Source organism: Hesperophylax consimilis, chromosome 2 (assembly GCF_061612785.1).
Source record: "Hesperophylax consimilis isolate HC1 chromosome 2, BYU_Hcon_1.0, whole genome shotgun sequence".
Lineage (NCBI taxonomy): Eukaryota > Metazoa > Arthropoda > Insecta > Trichoptera > Limnephilidae > Hesperophylax > Hesperophylax consimilis.
The window spans coordinates 7,602,603-7,628,319 of NC_142837.1; the positions used below are offsets into that span (position 1 = coordinate 7,602,603).

The 25,717-nt window shown below is 32.0% G+C and overlaps 1 protein-coding gene across 1 annotated transcript in view; it reads right to left on the bottom strand.

Annotated features, from left to right (window-relative positions):
- The window catches only part of LOC149425658 (gonadotropin-releasing hormone receptor-like), a 476,707-nt gene extending 459,183 nt beyond the window's left edge, over positions 1-17,524 (bottom strand). Inside the window, exon 1 of the mRNA XM_089640935.1 lies at positions 16,954-17,524. The gene's annotated coding sequence lies outside the window, so the exon portion shown is untranslated. The remainder of the gene's footprint in view (positions 1-16,953) is intronic.
- Between the last annotated feature and the right edge of the window lie 8,193 nt (positions 17,525-25,717).

Below are 25,717 nucleotides of genomic sequence, written 5' to 3' on the forward strand. Positions count from 1 at the left end.
CTCAAAAAAGGCAAAAGTGTGGAATATGCGTGTTTGAATCAGGATTTAGGAGGATGACGAAATACGAATGTTTAGGTTTTCATCAACCGATCTGTTTACTCCACGTAAACGCGCTGTACCAAACTTGTTTTTCGGCTGCTGATTTGGGAACCTCATCGTCCGTATCTACCTACCTCACCTTTAAATTTTTATTACTTTAAAACTTTTATTTTGTTAGTTAATTTTGAACACTGTTTTTGGAAAATTGTTTATTTTAGTTTATGGTTGGTAATGTTAAATATACTGGTTATTTTGTGTTATATTTGGTTTAATTTCTTTCTATAGATCCTAGTAAAGACTACCTACCTACCGACGATAAGTATTTTGTATTAGAATTAATATAGTGGAAGGTGGGGGCTAAAAATATATTGGTGGCCTCTCAGGCCGTGTGCGCCCGATTTCGGTTCGCCCATAGGTGTGCCTGACGGAGGGTTAAATGACAAAATTGTTTAAAAATTCTATAATTATTTTAATTGTTTGACCTGAGAAACCATTTTGCATTTTCAATGCATTTTGAAAATAGGTATTTTGCATTTTGCATTTGAAATGCTTTTCTAAAAACCATTTTGCATTTTGCATTTTCAAATGGAAAAATTTTGACCCATTTCCATTTTGCATTTCAAATGGTTTTGGGTACCCATTTTGCACATCTCTGCGGTAGATAATGCCTCGATGTTGGTTTGCGAGGTATATGTAAAGAAATCAAGTATAATAGTTCAGGGCTGTCAATTATTGAATTTATAATTTTATATAAACATGTTAGGTCATTAACTATTCTACATTCAGATAATTTTAATAAATTGAATTGACTTATTAGATAATCATAGTTGACACATTCCCTTGTAATACCCATTCTGAAATAAATAATTCTTAAGAATTTATTTAGAATTCTTTCTATCGCGATTTGATACCTAACCAATGACGTATACAATTTTTTATAGGTTTGGTCAAAGTTTACACCTAAATCATTCACCTCGGTTACAGCGATTAGAACTACATTATTGATCGAGTAATCATAAATAATTGGATTTTTTACTCTATGAAATCTCATAATTACACATTTGCTTATATTAAGTTGTAGATAGTTCTCTTGGCACAAAACAAATAGTTTAAGCAAGCTATTTGACAATTTTTGACAGTCATTCATATTTCTTATAGCTTTATATATTTTCATATCGTCCGCAAACATTGAAACTTCGACATCGTTGAAGATAGTGAGCACATCGTTCACAAATATCAAAAATAAAATTTGTCCTAAATGTGACCTTTGAGGGTCACCGCTGGTAGCACTAAATTTATAAGAAATAAAGCCATCAATTTTAACGGCCAATTGCCTGTTACTTAAATAACTGTTACACCACATGAATTAATACCCTGCTATTCAAGGTTAATAGTAATTATGAGCTCTCTACCCCTGCTGTGTATTAAAGATCTCCTAGTCTTTTTTTTTACTTTCTAATTTTTATTTTTAACATTTTTTTCTATTTTGTTTGTGTTTATCCATTTTTTAACTATTTTATTGAGTATAATGTATTTTGATTCAAAAAAACTTACGTTTTAATTCATGTTTCGATCTTTTAGTATTTCTTAAAAACTAGATCATTAGATAATTTTATGTTTATTTTTTTTATTTCACAAAATATATGTCGGTTTTTCATTTTATTATTGAAATTGTCAATATTGTTTTGAAAAAATATATTATCAGAACCGTTACTGGTATGCAACCAAGTAAACATACAATAGTCTTAAATGTGTATACAACTTTCCAAAAAAAAACATATTTAACTTTTGTAATGTATAAACTGAGAGGTGATATTACTCAGAATAAGTTGAAAGAGGGGTGAGAAAAACTAGAAAATGCTTTGTACATAAAGCTTAGTTAGGAGGAGCAAGAATATGTTAGAATAAGCAAAAATATGTACGAATTAGGACAAAAAAAAGAAAATCATCGCTTAAAATCTCTCCCATGATCATCGTCCATCTAACGTTTCTAAAATAATTCTAGGTTGCTTTGTTCACAGGCTGATGATAATCAAACCTTCTTTCCATCTCAGAGACATAAAATATCCTTGGCGGCCTAGTTTATCGGTCGCACATTCGCATTGTGAAGGTAAAGTTGCAACGTAGTGCGTTGTGTGGGAGTCAGTAAGCTTCCGTCACTTTACTGCACGAGGGAAATATTGGCACTCTATCACTGCGGTACTCTTCACTGTGCAGCTATTCAAACATTGATTCTTTCACCAACACAGTGAGAACATGGAAGAAATAAAGATTCTTATTCGTTTGAACATGAACATACGGACTACATACTGGAAGAAAAGATATTAGCACTCTAAAACAATTTAGAGCTTCTTTACACTGTAAAATAAATCTCATGTTCCGTGGCGTGGCCGGGATACTCTGCTCCCATTCCATTGAATGTTTAATGATTTGAAACGCTATTGACGATTTCCCTTTATTACACGCTTTCCCGACCATCGAATTAAAGGAAACGGAATGATTTATGGGAAGATTAAATCATACTTCGATATTATTTTTTCACGTCAAGCTTTTTTTTAAACTATTCTATTTCTTATAGCATCTCTCAGAATCCAACGACTCAAAAGAGAAGTTTTTAAAAATTTGTGGATTTGTTGTTGTAGTTGAAATGTGTGTGTGTTTTTTAACACAATTTCTTAATGATTTATCGTTATATATAAATAATTGGTGATCTCTTAGTTCCACTGGCTCCGGGCAGTTGGGACTATGGTTGATTTTGAATTAACAAACACGTTTTGTTTATTAATGGTCTATCGACAAATAAATAAATTTTCTGGATTTCCATGCAAGGAAGAAACACTGGAGCGCCAAGACATTTACGATAAAATGCTTTGAGCGCTGGAGATTTTCGTACATTTGGTTTTGACTTCTTCCGCGTTCTATAAAAAAACACATTTCCGAATATTGATGAATTTAAAAAAATTAATTGATGTACAATACATTACAGATTTTATGAAAAAAAGGAAATTTTTATTCCTTAATTTTTATATTACAACAAGACAGCATTTGAAAATGTTGGGATTTATTTTAAGGTTATCTAGTGATTTCAATAATGTCAATACCTTAAAAAAATTATATGTGTCGCTATTAAGGAGTCACATAGAATACAATTCCACGGTTTCGTCCCCAAATTATGAGGTTCATTCGCATGCGATTGAAAGAATCCAAAATATTTTTTTATAATATGTAAATTTTAAAATGGCCATTCCTAGAGAATGCCTAAATTACGATAACGTATTTTGTTCATTAAATTTAATAAAATTATCTGATCGTAGAATCATTTTCGATTTAACCTGTTTGTATAAAATCATTAATTCAATGTTTGATACCCCTGATTTACTGCATGTAATCTCTTTTCATACTCCAAGCAGGTCAGTTACAAGACAGTACTTACCATATTATTTTAGCAATTCTACATCAACGTCCTAATATTACACTCCTATGCGACGGATTCAACAGCTAGGAAACAAATACTCCAATATTGTTGATATATTTAGTACATCAATTTCAATATATTAGCATACCTTATTGAAGTGTTTTTCATCAAGTAAGGGAATATTTTGATAAAGCTTTTTAAATTGACTAAAACATTAACAGTATTTTGCCGGCTGAAAGAAGAAAATTATTATGGACATTTTATATTTTGTACCTACATATTGTATGGATCAAATTCAATAATATAATATATTTATTTTTGTGCAAGTGTTGTAAACAGTCGTTTCCTGCGCTATTTACAAGTATAATTTCGTAAATATTGTTATATGTATATGTAAAAGCCTTAATATGCGTAAAATAAATTAATAAATATATTTAAAAAATGTTTCGAAAATGAAAAATCCCTTTTTATTAGAGAACTGTATGTATATGGGAAACATTTATTAAAAAATAGGGATATGTTTTCCTGTGCAAAATGGTTTTCTCAGTGAATATCGAAGTAAAGAAGTTGCGGGAATTTTTTAAATTTATCTTAAATGTTTTTAATGTACGAGTATCACTTCAAATTGGCTACATTTTGGCCAGTATATATTGTTCAAAATATTGCCAAATAATCTCAAAATAAGTTGTTAGATAAGACTGCATTCATGATTTAATACTTCTCGAAGATAAATGTACCAAGACAGAAATCTTTGCTAGTAGTTAATATAGTGAAATGATCTACCAATAAAATATCATGATAAAATCACAACGACTTAGGTAACGCTAAGTAAAAAGGTGCGGCACATGTCACTAAAAAAAAATATACTTTAAAATCATAAATATTATTTGAAGAATACAAAACCGTACTTTTACAGTAGTAATTGTAATTTGGTACTTTGCACCATTCAAATATTTACGCATTGTTATTAGTTATTAGTTACCCATATCCTGCGTTAATCAAGCATTCCCAAGACCACAAATCATAGAGAACATCGATCACGCGGCAATACAGTGTACAACGTGCCTTAGTCACGTGTAGGGGAGGCGGGAAGACGCTGAACCGGGGGACTGCACTTCAGTTCTGAGAGCCAGAATAACAGGAGCGAGCAGTCGCGAGACGAGCAATTGTTGATTGAGGTACTAGTATATACTGAATCATTTGGCGGGTTGGAAATTTCAGTTTCATAGCAGCTGACCGGACATCAGAAGGCACGGGATCAATTCCCGTTGGCGGCATTTATTTTTACTCGGGAGATATTTTCAATTTGTATTGATATTTCAAGCGACTAATTATTGCTTAAAATTATTTTTTTATCCTTTATGCTATGCATAACATCTTGTCTTATGAAAACATTAGTTTATCGTTAAAAAATAATAATAATAAAATAATATTATTTTAACAACAACAAACATGTCGCCAACTATCGCAGCACATTTGCAAGATTCTAATATTCAATTCTAGTGCTGGAAAGAGTGTTAAGCGTATCGTCGGTCGACCGACGAAGTAGGGTCGACGAGTTGGACCGATGTTCCCCGTACTCAGCTCGTAGATAATTGCTTGGCACTAAAACTTTTCAATCATCTCTTCAATCGCGTCTTGCCTAATAAAATCCATAAAAAAAACATTTTCCCACTAACAATACTCAGATGAATATATTTTGCACTGTGTCAATCCATTGCCACTTATGGAATATTAGCTTGGGAAAGCGCTACAAACACAACAATCGACCCAATTCAAAAAGTTCAAAAGGCATTAATAAAACTCATACTGCCAGTACCATTCTACACACACTCAATCAAAATCTTCAGAACACTAGACGTCATGTCAATAAGACAACTTTACGCCAAAACTGCTCTCCTTCACCTCATCCATAATAATCTTCATATTACAAATCAACCAAAAGCTATAATAAAACCCAGGTCCTCAACAAATAAAACACTGAACATTCCGATGACATACGGACAAAGACACTTTCAATACTACGCAACAAAACTTTTTAACAGTATGCCATTACTTTGATACAGTTACTGACTGCAAATATATCTACAATTTTTCTCAAAAAACATATCGTAGCCTTGATAAAAAATCAAGATATTCACTTTATTCAAAAGATTATAATTCCAAACCAAACATAACCAAAATATAAAAAGTAAAATTAAATATTACATACGTTTTTCAAGAATTATCCAAAAATACATACACTCACTTTTTTTCAGCCAATCCTACAAAATTATTCATTTTAAAAAGGCGGTTTTTCAACAATCGATACTTTCCCGTCGAGCGATAAGCCGACAATAGGCTAAACTGGGCCCAAGTAATAAACCATATTTTACAGTTGTGGTAATCATACTTCGTAAAATGGCTCTAGGTTATTCTGAAAATTTTTAATTCTTAAAATATTGCCGACATAAGAAATTTAGGCAGTTACATACGATTATTGAAAGCACCGTTCATTTTAATCCCTTTGCCTTTGATTTCCGATAAAGTTGGAGTCATTGCTAATGTCAGTTTTTCTTTTATTTCAATTATCATTATTCTACCCTGGACTACTGGGTGGACTCTTTTTCATATCCGCTTTATCAAATAACCTAGCAAATATGTATACCTACGTCGAGCTGTCAAAAAAATAAATATTTTTGAATTCAAAAATATTTATTTGTTATAATTATGTTTCAACATATTATCGATGAAAATTATTTTGAGTCCCTTGAAAGTATTGACGACCTAGATAAGATACGGATTAGAGTCATTATTGTAATCAAGACAAAAGTGAAATTGTGGCGAAATACTTTTTAATGAAGTTGTGATTATACCCAAAAATATGTTTAATACTTATTTATAGAGGTTTTTAAACACTAAAAATGGATTACTAGCACAAATTTTCAAAAAATTTTGTAAGTTGTGTTTACTAAAAAAAAAAAAAAAAAGTTTAAAATTGTGTTCTCTATATATATTTATAATGGAATTCCACCACGAAATAACAGTTTCAAATATTAAAATATTTAAAACAATTGTATTTAAAAACACCCACGAGAAAAAAACATTAGGTACTGCTACGATTGGAATCAAACTTGTGTTGAACAGAGATATCGAAATAACACACAGACATTAAAGAATGGACAGAAAAAATCCTTAATTTATTTCCACAATTTAAAAAGAAAAGCGGCATCAATCGACGGATTCAAAGTTATGCGAATAAATCCATGAAAGAATTAAGCACCCGCAAAGAATGATCATGCTATACATGAAAGAGATTATTTTATATTCGTCGCTTTAAAAATGGAACTCTGATATGAAATAATCTTCTTATAATATTCTTTGCTTTAATACGTTACGTTATACGCAGATGGCAAATGGGCGGATTAAGGTGAGATTTATAATCCTATAAGTGAAGGTAGGAGTTACCAGCTCGAAGATAGGTATGTACGTTATATTTAAAGGGAGGGTGCATTTTCATCTCGACGCGTCACAGATGCGGGAAAAAATGGAGGCAGCATCTTGAATTTACGCGAGTGCCATGGGAGTCGTGGACGTGGAATACGGAACCGAATGAACTTAATTGATATTCGTAGAGTTGCTGCTAAGCTAGTATATATTCAATCTCCCCATCCTTACTCTCGATTTACCTCACTTTACAATATAATGTGAGAATCATGGTTCCACTGACACTGAAGGTTAGTTCACTACTCTTAATTGGTAATCACAAAACACGTGTAGAGAAAAAATAACAATTAACAGGTTGGGAGTCGTGGACGTGGAATACGGAACCGAATGAACTTAATTGATATTCGTAGAGTTGCTGCTAAGCTAGTATATATTCAATCTCCCCATCCTTACTCTCGATTTACCTCACTTTACAATATAATGTGAGAATCATGGTTCCACTGACACTGAAGGTTAGTTCACTACTCTTAATTGGTAATCACAAAACACGTGTAGAGAAAAAATAACAATTAACAGGTTGGGAGTCGTGGACGTGGAATACGGAACCGAATGAACTTAATTGATATTCGTAGAGTTGCTGCTAAGCTAGTATATATTCAATCTCCCCATCCTTACTCTCGATTTACCTCACTTTACAATATAATGTGAGAATCATGGTTCCACTGACACTGAAGGTTAGTTCACTACTCTTAATTGGTAATCACAAAACACGTGTAGAGAAAAAATAACAATTAACAGGTTGGGAGTCGTGGACGTGGAATACGGAACCGAATGAACTTAATTGATATTCGTAGAGTTGCTGCTAAGCTAGTATATATTCAATCTCCCCATCCTTACTCTCGATTTACCCCACTTTACAATATAATGTGAGAACCATGGTTCCACTGACACTGAAGGTTAGTTCACTACTCTTAATTGGTAATCACAAAACACGTGTAGAGAAAAATAACAATTAACAGGTACCTACCCGTTTCAGTTTCCGGTCACAAAACACTAATAATTAATATGTTTTTATGATGATTTATATTACGTAGGACAAAGAAAGGCGTCCCGGCTGAATATAATACGACTCCTAAATGTATTTATCTACATTTTAAGAAAACATATCAAATGTAAGCTGATTTATTTCAAATACCATGTTGAGTTATTTTATCATATAACATTCGTTCTTATTTCACGTAATCTAAAGATAGCTTGTAAATGTCATGGCTTCAATTATTTTTTTCGGGAAATATCGTAAATACCGTATAATTGATAATAATATCAAATCAAAAATACTGTTTGTAAAATAAGTCGAACGGCTCTTTGATTTAGTAATCAATAATTCTTCAAAATCAGTTATTCTTCAAATTTGAATGTGAAATTAAAAATAATGTTTCTGTTAAAAAGCATAACATTAAAGATAGGTACCTTATCGCTTATCTGAATTCTTTTAAAAATGTTGACACTTAAATTCAAAGTAAATCCATGTCTTAGAGTTCATCAAACCATGGTTACAGTCAAAGTCATTATTTTTGATTCCAATATAATTTAAAATTACCTATACAAATACACACAATATGTAAATGCTGTCAATAAATGTTAAATTTTGTTTGTTTATTGGTACTCCAGTGTTGAAGTTTTTTTTCGTTTTAGTTTTTTAGGGAAACTAACAGCTATATATTTTTTATTTAGATGATTACATGATACATAGTTGCATCAACCATTAAATATCAGCAAAAAATATATATTACATACAGAAAAAACATAAATAATAAAAATAACATAAAACGCAGTTGTCAGAAAGAGAAAATCTAAAAAAAACACATTAAAAGTATGTAGGTAGATAAATTAAACTAAGTACCCATGTAAAACTACATACTAACACCAAAAATCAATTTTCAAATATAAATAAAGAAAAGGAAAAAAACGAAATAATAAAAATGAGAAAATATCAAATATCTTACACATGGTAATTCGTTTTTAACTAGTTTACCAATAATTTATGATAAGTGGTCAATAAGTGGTAAGCTCGGGCACATCGCTCATTCAATGGTGGCGCATCATGGTGGTAGGCTGCGATCCACCACTGTGTTGACATTAGCCGCATGCTGGCTCCAGTGACCCGGTGTTTGGTGAACATTACCGATGCGCTGCTTTATTTTCGGCATCAACATATAATTCTGCAGGAGTTCTTACTTTCAATTCGGAGTCGTTCCATTCATAGACATATAAAAGTTTGTACAAAATGCATTAACCAATATTGTTTAACATTTTTGCAGCGTTTGTAGAATCTGCGGGTAATCATATTGAACACTATACTGACCCTCTCCTTTGCCGTTCAATATCGTAATCATCCGAGAGGTCTTAATAAATGATATGCCCCAAGTACCTAACGTTCTTAGATATTTTTATTTTATTATATTTCTACCCCGTTAAGGTATAATAAAGAATGCAATTAGTTCCGGTTTTTCGGGTTGTATGCCATATTGTGTTACTTTGGATAGTCTTCAAATATACATATTTGATAATATTCTCAATCCTTTGATCGATGGAGGTAGGAGAACTTATGTGATTAAGGCTTAGTTTGTTAATAAGCAGAGCGGCAGCCCGCTCTGGTCTCCAGATGATTTGATAACTCGTCCATGTGTACACTGAACGGAATGGGGGACATACACCCTCTTTGCCTTACTCCTGATCGCAAGTAATCGACTGGTATTACGCACTTACCTACCGTGCGTTTTTTTGCTGAGAGTTGATAATATAGGGTATATAAGTTTCTAGCTTTCAATGTCTCCCATAAGGTTTTATGATAGACCCTGTCGAAGACTATGAAAAAATAATATATATGAAGTACCTATACAGTAGTATATAGTAGTTTTTCGTCTCATTTCGTATTTACTTGATCTTTGCACGTTCTACTGGGTGTGCCTACCCAACTTCTTCTTCTATTGTAAGTTAAATTTAATACTAATATTCAAACGGTATAAACAAACGTTTTTGCCGACGCTCTATCACTTTGCTACCGAATGAATTCATATCATAATATATTTATTGAGCATCACCAACGATATTTCAATAATTTATGTATGTTTTCTCCAATTTTCACAGTTCTTAGTTCAATTCTCTGTCACACCCGAAAAAATTTTCAATTTTCTACATAAAAATAAATTGTTTCAATAAATAATATCAAAATGGTAACGTTAAGCTTTTAAAGCTAGGTTAAATGTTTTCTTACTAGTAAAAATGTAACAACCCTACATCATTTTCCCGGGACTGTGCTTACGCTTGACCGTCTCAGTGGTGTAGAGGTGAGGTTCTCAATTAGCAAGCCGGAGGTCGCAAGTAAATTTCATTTGATTAATTTGTGTTATTTCACAATGATTAAAAATAATATGTAGTAAGCATATTTGCTGCACGTTCGTTGGAAGATACTCTCAGTATCGCCCCGGTGTAAGACCACTATTCAGGATTGGAACGTTGCTTGAAATGACTTTGGCCGTATTTGGTTCCGCACCTTCCTCTCTCATATCGCTTTCCCCTCCGCACTCCCTTCAGCCTTACAACATACCCCAATTGAGGATGTCATAGTTTCACTGTCTCCAGACTGCTGGGAGCAAAAAAAACTTTTCAAAATAAAATTCCATAATACCCAATTTGACCGAGAGTAGGTATCGACGTAGTAATAAAACAGATATTTGAATTTCCTTTCCTGGAATCCGGTATTTTCCCGACACATCACTATGCTTGTATCTAACATTTATACGAATAGAATTTTCTTTCCTGGAATCCAGTACTTTTCCGATATATCACTATGTTTGTATCTATCATTTATTCGAATTGTTTTTATCTACCCTTTATACTTTATTCGAAGTGCTTCCAAATGAAATACTTTTTTTAATTATAAATATCTTAAATTATTGAAGACAATATTAGCGATCCCTAGACGAAAATTTGAAACAGAAAAAATAAGTCACATCTAGGACTCCAAGCCAGGACCCTTTCCTTGTCGGGGCACCCCTCTACCACTGAGCTAATGGGACCCTATCTCCTTCGGTCATATTTAACTGTATCATACTTCGAATAAGAACTACTAACATTGTCTTCATTTTCTCACTGCACATTTTTATTGGCTGTTATATTCTCTTTTTCTGATTTATCTGTTTAAAATTTTCGTTAAAGAATCGCTTATATTGTTTTCAATAATTAAATTTTATAATTTAAGGTTTTTCTCATAAAGTTATTCCAAAAATAAAAATAAATATGTTGTTTATGAAAGCTAAATATTATTATTTGTTGTAAGATGCTGTATAACTGTCAGATTATGAAGCTTATTAAATATGCACCTACCTCGAGCATTGCCTCATCTCGTAGGCGCGTGTGAACCCACAAACCAGATGTTTGGTAATAATAAGTAGATGGGATATGTACACTACGCACGTATGTGTACTCAACGCAGGCCGTTAAGGCACAGTTTGATATGACTAAAACAAACAAAACATTGATAATAAATACATCAGTCGTGCAACAACAAAAGGGGACAATACAATTTAAAAAATATATATTTTGTTATTTCACATTATCTTATCAGCAAACGAATGTAAGGTCAAAGACCTTACACGCCAGCGACTTAAATAAACATATAATTAAATATATCAAAAATAATCAAACACATCATATTATAAATCTATTCACTTACCAATTAGAACAAAAAATATTGTTTAGTTTAGCTTATACTTTATTTTATTATAATCTCTAAATTTAATTTTAAAAAAAGTCACTGTTCCTGTCTGTCTGTGCGTTTAATTATTCTAAACTATGCAACGGATTTTGATTGAGGTTTCATTATTATTTAGAGATTTTAAACTTTTTGTTTGGTGCCGAGAGAACTATCTACAACTAAATATAAGCAAATGTCTAATTATGAGATTTCACAAAATAAAAAATACAATTATTTATAATTTCTCCATCAGTTAGAACTAATCGCTGTAACCGAGATGAATGATTTAGGTGTAAACTTTGATCAAAAACTGAATTTTAGTAACCATACTGAAATTATATCAAATAAAGCTTTGAAAATGTTGGGTTTTGTAATAAGAATTTGCAGCCAATTTAAAAATATTCAAACCTATAAAAATTTGTGTCATTGGTTAGGAGTCAAATTGAGTACAACTTGACAGTGTGGGCACCTAGTTACGCCAGTCATTCACTCACGATAGAAAGAATTCTAAATAAATTCTTAAGATTTAATTATTTCAGAAAAGGTATTACAAGGGAATGTGTCAACTATGATTATCTACTATGTCAATTCAATTTATTAAATTTATCTGAATGTAGAATAATTAATGAACTAAAATGTTTATATAAAATCATAAATTCAATAATTGACAGCCCTGAACTATAATATTTGATTTCTTTACATAGAGTCACGTGGGGTAACCGTGCGCAATTTTTACATAGGGATTTTTGTATTAAAAAGCTTAAGGTATTTTACTAATTTTTTTTTCTTTATTAATATGATCGATTATTAAGGCATCTCAAACAACCATAAAAACCTCATATGGTTCATAAATCAAACAGTTATATAAAAAAGTTTAAACGCATGTCGATTGCGTACACTTACCCCGTGTGCGGGGTAAGTATACGCATACCGTAGGGTAAGTGTTCGCACCGCGAAGAGTTACCCCCCATTGCAATTATCACACTTAAATTGCCCCTTTTCGTAGTCTGTGCAGTTCTCATGCCACCATGCTTTACACAATACATTCTATCCAATCTTCTGTTGGTGGATCTCGATATTTCTCCTTGCTTTGTGGGCAAAAATAGTCCTTAGAAGCCTGTTTTTGTGCGCTTTTTAAATAGTTATGCACGCTGGAATCTCCCGCCTTACGCTTTGTGGTGATTCTTTGTGGTGTGACTTTCTTGAAAAGAGGTGGTCGTCCGATTTCCATGGTTTTAAATATTGGTTTTCGAACGATTTTTGCATCTGCATCTGTCTGCTTCTGCTGAAGTTTCTTTTTATATGGACTTGAGATAATTATTTCAGACTTGCAAGCATTTTTCAGTTTGCGTAAAACCGCCGAACTTGAACAACGTTAAACCCAATAGCTCTCGCAATACTTGTGGGAGTAGTCTGTCTTAAAGCTAAAACAGGGTTACGTTTTAGAAATCCATATACCCAATCCTTGTCAGCCGTTTTTGTAATGTTGTCAAATCTGTTCTCGATCTTGTTGATTTCAGCATACTCGTAAACAATTTTTCTCATTGTCTGCATAGTCAGGCCGTAGAACATTTCGTCAGTTTTTTTTCCAATAATCAACGATTTCGGCCTGAAAATAAATGAATAATTATAAGATCAATAGTTTCACAAAAAAATGACATCTGCACGATAAATTGAGTATCTATTTATCTAAAAATCTACTGCCTTATCTGGTGTAAATGTCGGACGATATCTCCCCATTGAAGTTGCTTTTAATTTTAGTTTTAGGCGTTTACGCAGAGTGGCTTTACAGATCCCAACAATATCTTCAGCAGCCCGCTGACTCTTCCTCTTTTTCATAAGCCTTTTTGCAGTTTCTTTTTGCTCTTGAGTGCAAACTGACCTCTCCGGGTGTTTTCTCACGTACACACGTGGCATATTTCACTGTAAAAAATAACGAGAGTTGAAATATTATGCTATAAAATCAATTTTATCTATCGGGGTAAGGTGTTCGCACTCGTCCAACTGCGAACGCTTACCCTAGCACACTTACCCCATCACACCAAAATTCAATAAACTTTAAAAATCAGATTAGTGGTTATCTTTATTAGAATTATCACTTTTGCACCCGTCTAACTAACAATAATTCACTAAAAATTATCATAGACTACGTCGCTCTGACACAGCTGGTTACACAATAGCACACATCGGTAACAGAGATGAAAAAATTAAGAAAAGCACGAAAAAAAGTAATTTAACTACCAGTTTTTATTGACAAATCAGCATCCACTGTACACATGTCCTGCTTCGGCGCGATCCAGAAGGCTACACTGAATTAAGGAACGCGCGGGCGCTTAACAGGCACAATCTTCTCGGAAACATCACTGCGAACACTTACACTCCGCGTACGGTTACCCCACGTGACTCTATACCTCGCAAACCAACATCGAGGCATTATCTACCGTTCTATTGTGATAACATCAACACAGAATCTTCATTCTATTCCCCCGTTCGTCTTATACAAAATTTGGGTAGTGACTATAAAGATGTTGTTGATCTATTCAACACATCATTCACCAAATATAAACAAGGCATCACCAAATTTATTTCAGAAAGAAGAACATCAAATTTATTTTAATTTAACTAGACAAACTACATAGCTCTGTTCTTACCAATGTTTTGTAATTTTCCAAGTGTTATATTTTTCCATCTTCAATGGTGGAGTTTATGGTTTCGATTATGTTTTTTTATTTTGTCTTCTATTTTTTTTTTGATTCTGTTTTTTTGATTTTGCTTATTTTTTCGATCTTGCTTTGACCTTTTTGTGCTTATTTAGATGTTTTTTGTGATAAATAAAAAAAATTACATGTATAAGCCCAGCCGGGAGTGAAATTAGAAATAAATAAATAGATTTTCTTCCGAAAGGTTTATATATATTAAACATGTACCCTTTTTTATAGAAAGTAGGGAAGTGATTCCATGCAACGCCGGGTACACGTCAGCCAGTTTAATATAAAACAATAACTTTATTAACACCTCTTTTCCAAGTTTTCACAACAACCGTAGCTTCTTCAGGGCATTTTCCTAATCATCATTTAGTACTATTTCTTAGAGTATTATACTGCCCTGTAGAAGCTACTGTTGTGGAGAAACCTGGCAGACAAATGGTGTAAATAATAAATGTGAATTTACGTTTACACGGACAGAGACGGGCACTAACAGCTTGTTTCGTGTGTTATATTATTATTCCTTTTGGTAACTATTTTAGAAGTAAAAATCACAATACCCGAGAAATAAATTGCTCCCAAAATGTTTCGTTTTTAATTTATTTTAATTTACCGCAAGCTATAGGAGATAAGCCTCACTTTCGAGAAACTAGTGACAAAATCGAAGTGAATATTAAAATATTGCATGCATCCTAACAACTGTAAATAAGTGTTTCGTGTTGAGAACCATGTATTTAAGTATCTCGAATTACAACGTAGGGTTTTTATCAATTTTATTTGTTAAATACTTATGCGGTTAATAATCACATTTTATTTCAAAAACATCTGTATCAGTTAGATAATAATGAAAAACAATTATTTCAGTAACCGGAAATGAAAAAAAGAAATCGAATAATTTGAATTAAGTTAAATTTTTGTTCACGCCGTGTTTTGAAAAAAATAGTATTCATTTTTCAATTAGACCCAAGATAAGAACTTATTTTAGGTTCTACGGTTAATATTTTGGGATAAATAAGAGAAGCAGAAAAAACATTCACAGAAATAACAATGGCCGCCAACTGAACAATCGATTTTAATTTGAACGAAATAACTCTTGAAATATATTTTTTTACCATTAACTCTACACAGGAGGCTGTTTGGATGTTTTTTTGTGGAAATCAAGAAGTGAACCTCGGTCTTGAAGAAACTCATATTGTAGGGGAGACGAAACCCAGAGAAAACACGTAGAAACGTCCCGTTCTCATGTTAACCGTGTACAGATATTGGGCGCGCGTTTAGCTTGTTTCCCGACTGTGCACCGGTTCCGAATGAATCAATGACGCTAGTTCCTCGAAACATCTTTCTTTGAAATACCGATAGAAGAAGAACAGAATTTCCGCCCGAGGCTTGGGCTCTAAAGATTGCAATTCGTTTATTAAAATAGGATTAGTTTCAATTTCCGTAAAATGAAATACTTACTTCTCATTATTATCTAAATGATACAAAGTGTTTTTTTGAAGTGCAAACTAACCGTTTTCCATGTTTCTATGTATTAACCAATTATTATATTTTTTTCAGAAATGGTAAGTCCGGTATATTTTTTCAGTCAATTTATCTAAAGTAAAATTACAAAATTCGTGCAGGTATAGATTTTAAGGTTAATTGACACTCTTCCGTTTAATTTTTTTATTAATAACATTCACACATATTGACACGTTTTTTTATTGTCGACACTTTTGAATCAACAAACCTCATTTAACCTTTCAATATAACATACGTGAAAATATACTTATTTAGCGTTGATAAGTACCTAGTACCAATTTTAAAGCTGGATAAATATGACGTCATAAAGTAAAATTATTTTCAGAATCCTTAATATTAAATTTGAATGAACGTGGTGTAGGTATATTAACCATGAAGTTGTAATCGTGAAATGAGAAAAGTTAAGCGGTGTTTGTTAAAGTTTACTTTTCGATAACATATTTTGAAAACCTTTGTTAGAGTTCCCTGAAAAAGTGTGTTCGGAATTAAAATGTACCCCTGAGCATGCGTCGATTACGGACCTCCTTTTTTATAAACCTCAAAGTTGACCTCTGAAATATGTCGGATATAAAAATATTATATTCTTAAAGTTGGAATACCAAAGAATCTGATGACAACATTTTCCATATTTCAATACAATTTTTGGAACTAGTTTTATGCCAGGGTGATACAATAAAAAATCTTATAGAGTTCTGTCCGCGACAATTTTTTCTGAAACCACTGTTCCTATTCTGGAATTGAAATTGTTAAACCTGTTTTACTGCGATTGCAATAATGAAATAAATATAATTTACCTGTTTACATATAAATTAAGTTATTACATTATTACCTATTGTAATAACTTAAATCGAACATAAACTGGTTTTATTGCCGTAATAAAACCAAGTCCAAGTGAACTAACATAAACATTTTAAAACAAATAAGTTTTGATTATTAAAATAATGAACAATGCAGCTTATCGAGACGTTTTAAATGTAATTAACGTTGACAGAATTCAGTTTTTGCGAAAGAAATTATATCAACAATCAAATTTGATAAATGAGTCAGTTGTCTGCTGACTCGGTATAAAGGTGTTTTGAAGAACTTACCTATTATTATTAAATAATTCTGACACCAACTTCAAAAGAACAATTGACGCACCATTCACAAACAACTTCTGTATTGTACACTTTCGAAGGGTCAATAAAACAATGACTCTTTATAAATTAAGAAACAAGGTCACGTAATTTTCGTTTTCTGGAAACAGTAGAGTAAATTCATTGCCTTATTGCATGTTCAAAACACTCGCTTTGCAAGAATGTAACAGTGTTAATAAAACGCCTAGAATATGTGCTATTTATAAATAATAATTTCGGCGACAAAAGAACTGTATTAATTTTTAATAACATTTTATATTATTGCTACTTCGTGTCGCCAAAAAACAATGAGTCTGAAGTGATTCTTCGCAGCTTTGCGACAAAAACACACACTTAACGCAACGTGTCATCGTCTAAAAGTGCAAATTCGCTCGTGAATTAATCAGCGGTGGCTTACACTGTCTCTCGTACGCAAACATTACAGCGGAAATAGCTTATTTTTGAAATGTTTCAGGAGTTTGGCGCACTTTCCGAACTATTGTTTGTAAACGATTGCGGGGACGGATCTTGAACGAAGAGCCTGGGCAACAGGACCGCACAGAGCAACGTTAGCATCGCGACTGAAGTAAGCGCCCACTGGGCCATCGGGCCACCGCACATTGCTTCACTCAACTTTCGCGTCCGATTCAAGCGAGACTCCAACTAGAATCATGCGTATTCGTATTGTCCTTGGTTGAGCGCTTCCAAGATCCAAGATCAAAACCCCGGAACGGAGACCGATCACCTACTGGTTACTTGTGCTAGTCTGATACCTGCTAGCAAAAGAACAACTTGTACGAGCGTTTCAAGGTAACTTTGAGCCGGGTGAACTTTTATATTACAAGTGTTTTCATGCGCGGGAATACGACAAATCAACTTTTATTAGCCGCTTAAACTCGTTTGGTGTGATACACATACCTACAGCCTAACTAATTAGTATTCCCTCAACTAAGCTTCCTCATTGAACGCATTTATTTTTATTTTTAAGTATCGTAATTGTAAATTAATAGGTGACTTTCAGTTTAACATTTATTTCAGAACTACGAGTATATTCTTAAAAATATGAGTATCGAAATCAAAATGTAAATGATTTATGAATGTTTTATGGGTACTAGATTCGTAATAACTTTGAAAGTGAGTAGACTATCAGACGAAATAATTATATCTTGTAGAACAGCGGCTAGCGAGCACTTTTAGTGCGATCTACTGAAAGCACAGCAGTGAACATTCAGAATGCGAGAACGGTTTTCTTTCACGTTAGGTATGTCAGATACACGTGAATAATTATAATAGAATAACAGACCTCAAATCACAAGAAGCAACTTTATAAATCAGAATTATTATGAAAGTAATCATAAAAGCTTCGAAGAAAACCCAACAAAATAAATCTTCAAATGTATGCTTAATGTAAGTTTTGATGAAATATTTAAAAAATAATAATAATAAAACACACTTCCACAACAGAAGAGCTAACTGGAATGAGATTATGAATATACCTACCCAAATTTAAAATTACGAAAACACACTTCCATAACACAAGAGCTAACGGGAATGAAATTATTATAATACCCACATTTGAAACTGCTTTTAAACAAACAAACTTAAAATACCTCTTCACAAATCTAAAATTGAATTCCAACAACAACAATGAAAACGTTTTATGTAAATGATTTCAAATAACAAATCAAAACCAAAAGAATTCAAAAAACCGGAATTCAGAATATTTAAAAAAAAAACAGTCATAGGATTTGAAACGAACAGTATTTAAATAAAACTCGGCCTCAGCGTAGAAAATGAAATTATTTCAGTAAGACCTTCAGTATATTCCAACAAAGTTCCTTCACCATAGTGCCCGTCTAGAGGCTATAGGAACAGGCTGCAATCCGAATATATAAATCTCCATATTAGGAAAGAATCAGAGAGAAGAAAAATTATTCATTTGTGAGTCACCATTAACCCTTCAGGCTAATCCGTTCGCTTTTGGAAAACAACTCGCATCTCGCGTGGGCTCATAGAAATCTTCCTTACCGACCTTACCGTCATGGTGAGAAATACGATCTGATCGGAAAGACGGTATTAGAAAGAGAAAACACCATTCTTTATATTCAAATCTAGAAGTTAAATAGAGAAGATTTTTAATTTGCACTTTTATGAAACCAAACGCAATTTGGTAAAAATTATGAAACTTCGTGAACATTTTATTCATTATTTTTAAATGAAACGACAAAAAGTGAGGTGGCAATAACGTTAATATATTTGTCTAATAAAATGCGTGGGTTTTTATGTTTTTTTCGTTATTAGTAATTTAAGATAAAAAAATTGTCAGATGAGCCATTTTAAATTTTTTTATGTTCGCATAAAAAAATTTAATATTTCGAAAAAAAATATACAAAATATAATTTGGAACCGTATTTTATCACCTTTCAAAAGCAGTTTTTAGTTTTCGGATACGTTCAGAAATATTCCTATTATTTGTATTTTATTGCGAGGCACAAATACCCTGACCTTCCATTTAAGTGTGGCCGAGGCCTTAAGAGTTAAAAAGCATAAAATGAGTGGCCAGTACAAATTTTACATAAGTTTCTAACTGAATTCATTATAATTTATGGTTATATATTAGAATATTCATTTTTCATACCCTTTTATGTCACAAAAGGTTCAGATGATGATTGTTAGCTTATTAGGTAACTACACAATTGTCTTTTTATGTGAATGCACTAGAATTGAGATCATTTAAGCCCAAGGTTCGAAAACTTATTATAAAATACTAAACTTACATTAACCGAATTGAAAATATTGAAATAAAATTTTTGAAACAACTGTCGTATCGTTTTTATCGTCATTCTTTACAAACGGAGAAAAAAATTTGATCCAACTATTTCTGTAATACTGCGAACTGCCTTATTGACTCACCAGCTTTATAAGAAGGAAGTGAATTTCTTTGCCCTGAATGCATCACCAGATTGAATACCTCATTTTATCTACAACATTTTTTTAATTTTTTTTTTTTATTTATTGAATAAATAGTTAATACATAATATCAACAAACAAGTCCTGCTAAGCCGATTGAATTGGCTTGTCAACAGGTGCTTAAAGTTAGTTTCAAATACATTTTTTAAAGTTACAATTTACATCTTATATCTACAGAATTAACAATTTTTCATACAATTTTTCATACATATTAAAATAAATATTTTTTTTCCGATAGCCAATTTTTCACCATATATTCAACCTTATTCATAGATTTACATTGCTTTATAGTATCAGGTAATAAATTAAATATCTTCGGTATGTTGTATTCAAACGTTCTCTGTCCGTATTTATTATTAAATTTCGGAACTATTAACCCGTCATTGCGCGTGAATCTAGTACTGTATTTATGTTCTAATTTTTCTTTATGCTGCGGGGTAAATATATACTGAATTATGATTTTTTGCCATAGTATAGCCTTAACAGGTAAAATTTTGGCACTCTGAAACAGCAACGGTGTATTATGTCTCTGTTTAAAAATATAAGGGACGACTAGTAATTTTACAATTGCGTTTTGTACAACTTGGACTTGTTTCAGATTGGTTATACTAGTATTTCCCCATACGGTTAATCCATATCTTATAATAGATTCTGCCATTGACATATAAATTATTTTAAGTGTTTCAATTGATAGGAAAAAATTTAATGTGTACATTCTGCCAGCAATTGATCTGAGTCTTTTACATGTTTTTTTAATATGTTTGTCCCATTTGAAAAAGCAATCTACTGTAACACCAAGATAGACATATTCTGTAACTAATTCTAAGCTTTCACATTTACAATTAGTCGGGATATTTTTATGGATGCAAATTAAAACTATGAGAAATAATATTAGGATTAAATTGAAATCTGGCATTAGGTGATCTTATATGCATAACTTTGGTTTTTTTAGCATTTATTAATAGTCCTGCATCATGTGACTATTTACAAAGTTGATTTAAGTCAATTTGCATGAGTTCAATTGCAATTTTTAGATCTTTATGTGATATGACCAATGCCGTATCATCTGCAAATACAAAATGTTTAACAAAAGAGAAAAGTTTTTTCATTATAGTTACATAAATTATATATAGTGTAGGTCCCAATATGGAACCTTGTGGAACTCCTGCAGATACATTCTTTGTTTTACTAAAAGTATTATTTATTTTGGTACATATTTTTCTATTTCTAAGATAATCTTTAAATAGATTTAACACATTTCCTCTTATTCCAATTTTTTCTAAGGTTTCTAGCAGTTTTTTAGAGTTAATTGTGTCAAAAGCTTTAGAGTTATCGATAAATAACACAATAACATGTAATTTATTATTTAATTGATTATTTATGTAATTGGAAAAATCTTGCAGTAATTTTTCAGTATTTTTTTTTCTTTGAAAGCCATATTGATTTGGATCTATGATAGCGAATTTTTCAATGTAATTATTTAATTTATTTGATAAAAATTTTTCGAGAATTTTTTCTAACGCCAATTAAATTCAAATCAAAATATGCCCAAAACTCTTTGCTCAGACTAATCTGCATATCTTTCAATACCCTTAGATATATTGATATTTTCCACTGTCCCCTCAAACTTTTAAAATCAGATTAACCGTTCAATTAACTGTTATTTATTTATTTTTTGCTTATTTATTGATTTTTTAATATATTTTTTACTTTAATTATTTAACATGTTACTTTTATTACCTACTTACTTCCTAATCTATAATCGCGATGAAAATTATTGTAACTGAAACCTAACTGCTTTATTTTATACTCACCATTAAATGTCAAATTTATTTTTATATAAACATGTAAAATACATAATTTATTATATAATATAACTGTATATATCCTGAACCAAACTTAAATAAAAAAAATATTAAACGTATCTTCGAACCGCTGATTAAATTTTGTGTTAACGATTTTTAAAATCTCAAAAACCCAAGGGGGGGAATGTTTGTTTTATTTTATTGAATGCTTAAAAACTGAGTTACATAATATTTATTTTTATTATAACGACCTCCTTAGGTACAAGGGAGACCTAGGTAGACACATAACGATTGATGAAAAAATACGATTTTATGGCTTCAAAATCTACGCGAGTGGTGCGAGTGTAGTTTCATAGAGTCGTGGTCGTGTGTTTAAATCCTCTGCTGGCAAATTTCTCCGTCATTGTACAAGCAACACTTTTTGTTTATAATGATGGTAGTAGTAGTTTTTAGAATTTTAGCCAGGTTTTTCGTAACCGTAAATATTCGTCTTTCATTTAAAAAAGTAATATTGTGTGTGAGAAATCAAATACTTGTGTAAAGATAAACTTTCTCCTTTTTACGAGCGATTTGCTGAATAACCATCGTCAAATTTAATTAAAGTGTAATCTGAGTTTGCTAAACTTACACCAAACTTAAAGCCATAACCCCATGGGTCCGCGATGAAAATAATAAATAAAAAAAATTCCAAAGGTTACCAGAATATTATTTATAATTCTTACTCCTCCTGGCCATGCGTGTTAAAGTACACTTAACAAGTCGTTAAAGGGGTCCAGATGAAGATTATTCAAATTTCGAATAACAAAAAGCAAAAACCGTTCTCATTTCTGCAAATTGTTTTTATTTTGAACTCGTTCCTGTTATTTACTGAAAAACTTTCGTACGCCCAAAAACGTTTCCAAAGCATGAGCACTAAATAAAAATTGGAAACGGGGTTCCGAATTTTGCACCATTTATACAGGGTGTAATAAAAAATAGTTTCAAGCGGTAGTCCAGAGAAAAACACCCCTTGGGCTACCTAAATCACCCGCCCATGTATGTTCCGCAATTTTTATAGTTTTCGAGTTATGATTTTTTTCGTATTTTTTTGTGAAACTTTGACTAACAAGATATATTTGGTCACAGAGACATGAATTATTGAGATACATTCTTGATTGTAATCAATTGAATGGAATGTTTTGTAGAAACAAAAAAAATGTGGGCAGATCTGATACCATTGCGCCTCAAAGTTAGTTGAAATTTTAAACTTTCAAAATTTTCGAGGACGATTTAAAATAAAGTAAAATAAAAAATTCCCACCAAACCTACCCTAACCTACAAAAAAAAATACCTTGAACGACGTACGAAACCTTCATTATTACTTTTCAAACGCTACCAAGCGATTAAGCGACGGCCGGCATAGTCCAGTGGTAACGCATTGGACTACCATTCCGAAGGTCGCGGGTTCGAACCCGGCGTGCGCGAATAAATTTTATTTGATTGATTTGTGTTATTTCACAATTAATTAATTAAAATAATATATAGTATATTTGCGGCACGTTCCAGAGTGGAATATACTACCAGTATCGCCCTGGTGTAAGACCACCATTCAGAATTGAAACGTTGCTCCAAATGGCTTTAGCCGTGTTTAGTGACTAGATCTGAATAGCCAGGTACTTCCCCACCTTCCTCTTTCCCTTCCCCACTTACCTTCAGCCTCACAACATCCCCCAATTGGGGATGCCATAGTCTCACTGGCTCCAGACGGGAGCAGTTGGGACTCTTGTGAGGTATTCAATATAAAAAAAATATAAAAAAAAATTAACCAAGCTAATATCTGAAATTGCATTTCACAAAATCCACTTTTGTAAATTTGGAAAAGAAATGGATTCAGATATGTGTGAAAACCAATTAAGAAATAACAATAATACATAAAAGACAACAAAAAGGTTGGCGTAATTTTTTTTCCTCTCCTATTACAGCTTGAAATATCATAAAGCATTATGAAATTTAAAAAAGATTGCGGCATTTTGATGTAAACAATTACTATTTCTTGTGTTTTAGCGAGAACCGTCTCACGCATTATTGAATTTAGCAACTGATTATCAGGTTGGAATATGATTAATGTCAAATAAAGTAGAAAACCATTTTACAAAATAATTATTTTCACGAACGACGAAAGATCTTTTCACTTAAAAAAGATTGGCGTGAGGTTTCAATCATCTAATACGTTTTAAAGGACAGACAGATAAGGGCTTCCTGTTTTGGAATAGGGGTTAGACATTTAAAAATTATGTACATCATATTGATAATTTGCTAAAGCGCCCTCTTTAGGTAGAATGTGCACATAGATATTGGGCAGACGAGGAATCGTAAATTAAGTTGCCGCATTTCTACTGCCTCTGATAGAACTATTGGGATTCATTTGTTAGATTGCCATAGATTATCCAAAATTGGCTTCCAAATGAATTCTGTCTTGTTCAATAATTATATTCGTAAGACATTTTTCTTTTGGCTATACTGTACTGATAATAATAATTTAAAAGGTTCGACTATACGCGATTCTTTTGAGACCACTGGGACACAGTTAAACAAATACAGGTTGATTAATAGTTGCTCCTCCCTCTAAAATTGTACTTACAATTATGCCAAACAGCACAAATCAAATTGAACGAATTCTTAATTTCTTCAATTTACGTAATTTTGTTCACTTCTGAACTGATTTGACAATCTGATTATTTGATAATTCACTAAAACGGCATTTACCTATGTTGGTTTGTAAGTAACCATAATTGTTGAAGTTTCCTGGAGAACTAGTTCCACCAAAAATTCCTCCGACATTACAATATTTTTAATTCGTACTTTTTAAAGGCCAGGTTCAAAATATCGATCAAAATTAATTTTGGTTTTGAAATTTGGAAAGTTTGTAAAGAACCGACTGAATATAGATCTAAATGTAAGCACTTTATGCTGTACACCAAAAAAAACAATAAAATAAAACATATAAAAAACGCAGGCTTAAATTTTTTCAGAAAAAAATTAAAACTGAACAATGTATTCTAAATTTACTCAGAGAGCCCCTTTGAATTTTCTAGTACCTACCAATATCAAAGGTTTTTTTTGTCGAAAATTTAAGAAAAGAAAAGAAAATTTATTTATTTTCCTTCTTTCACGGCTATCTATCTTTAGAAAAATCCCACGTTGATGAAAGTTTTAACATTCAGAAATTTAAAAAAATCTAATTAGAGCCAAAAGTGTAAAAATATGTGGGTGTATTTTCCAGTCATTAAAATGTCATAAAAATTTTATTAGTTTTTTTGAAGTAATCTTTTCCCGCATTTTTGGATGTGTTGATTTTGTCGCTGTTATAATTTATGTGAGTATTTTCGTAACTCGAGGTATTGCGTTTGCCAAAAGATGTGGTGTACCTAACACAGCTTGATTGTCCGATACTTTACAGCGAAAAGAGGTTCATATTGCTGTTTTGATAAACTAAGAAAGGTTTGTAAGCAGAGTGTTTGTCGTTTATGATAGAAGAAGTCGGAAACAAGACATGGCACGATGAAGTGAATTAAACATCCACATACTTTTCAATTATTGACAATATTATTATTTTCATACAATATACATTGATTTTTATACAAAAATCTATAGTTTTATTCCGATATTGATGAAATTTTGCACACTTGCCCTTTACAACGCCGTGGAGTTCTGCTAGTGCTCTATGATTTAGTTTATCCTTTGAAAAGAATTCGGTAATTGAAAAATTATTTAATAAGTTCTCATTAAATTACTCTTTTCCTTCAAGATCCCCATTACTTTTTCTTAGATGCGGTTGTAAAGCGTCCATTTTACTGGAAAGGGCTAAAATAATATATGAGAAATGATCGCTCCATGATTTATGGGGGAGCCTAGTGACCCCTTTTGTGCGATACTTGTGATGCGTGTATGATTTCAGGGGTGACCGGATAATTCATCAAAAT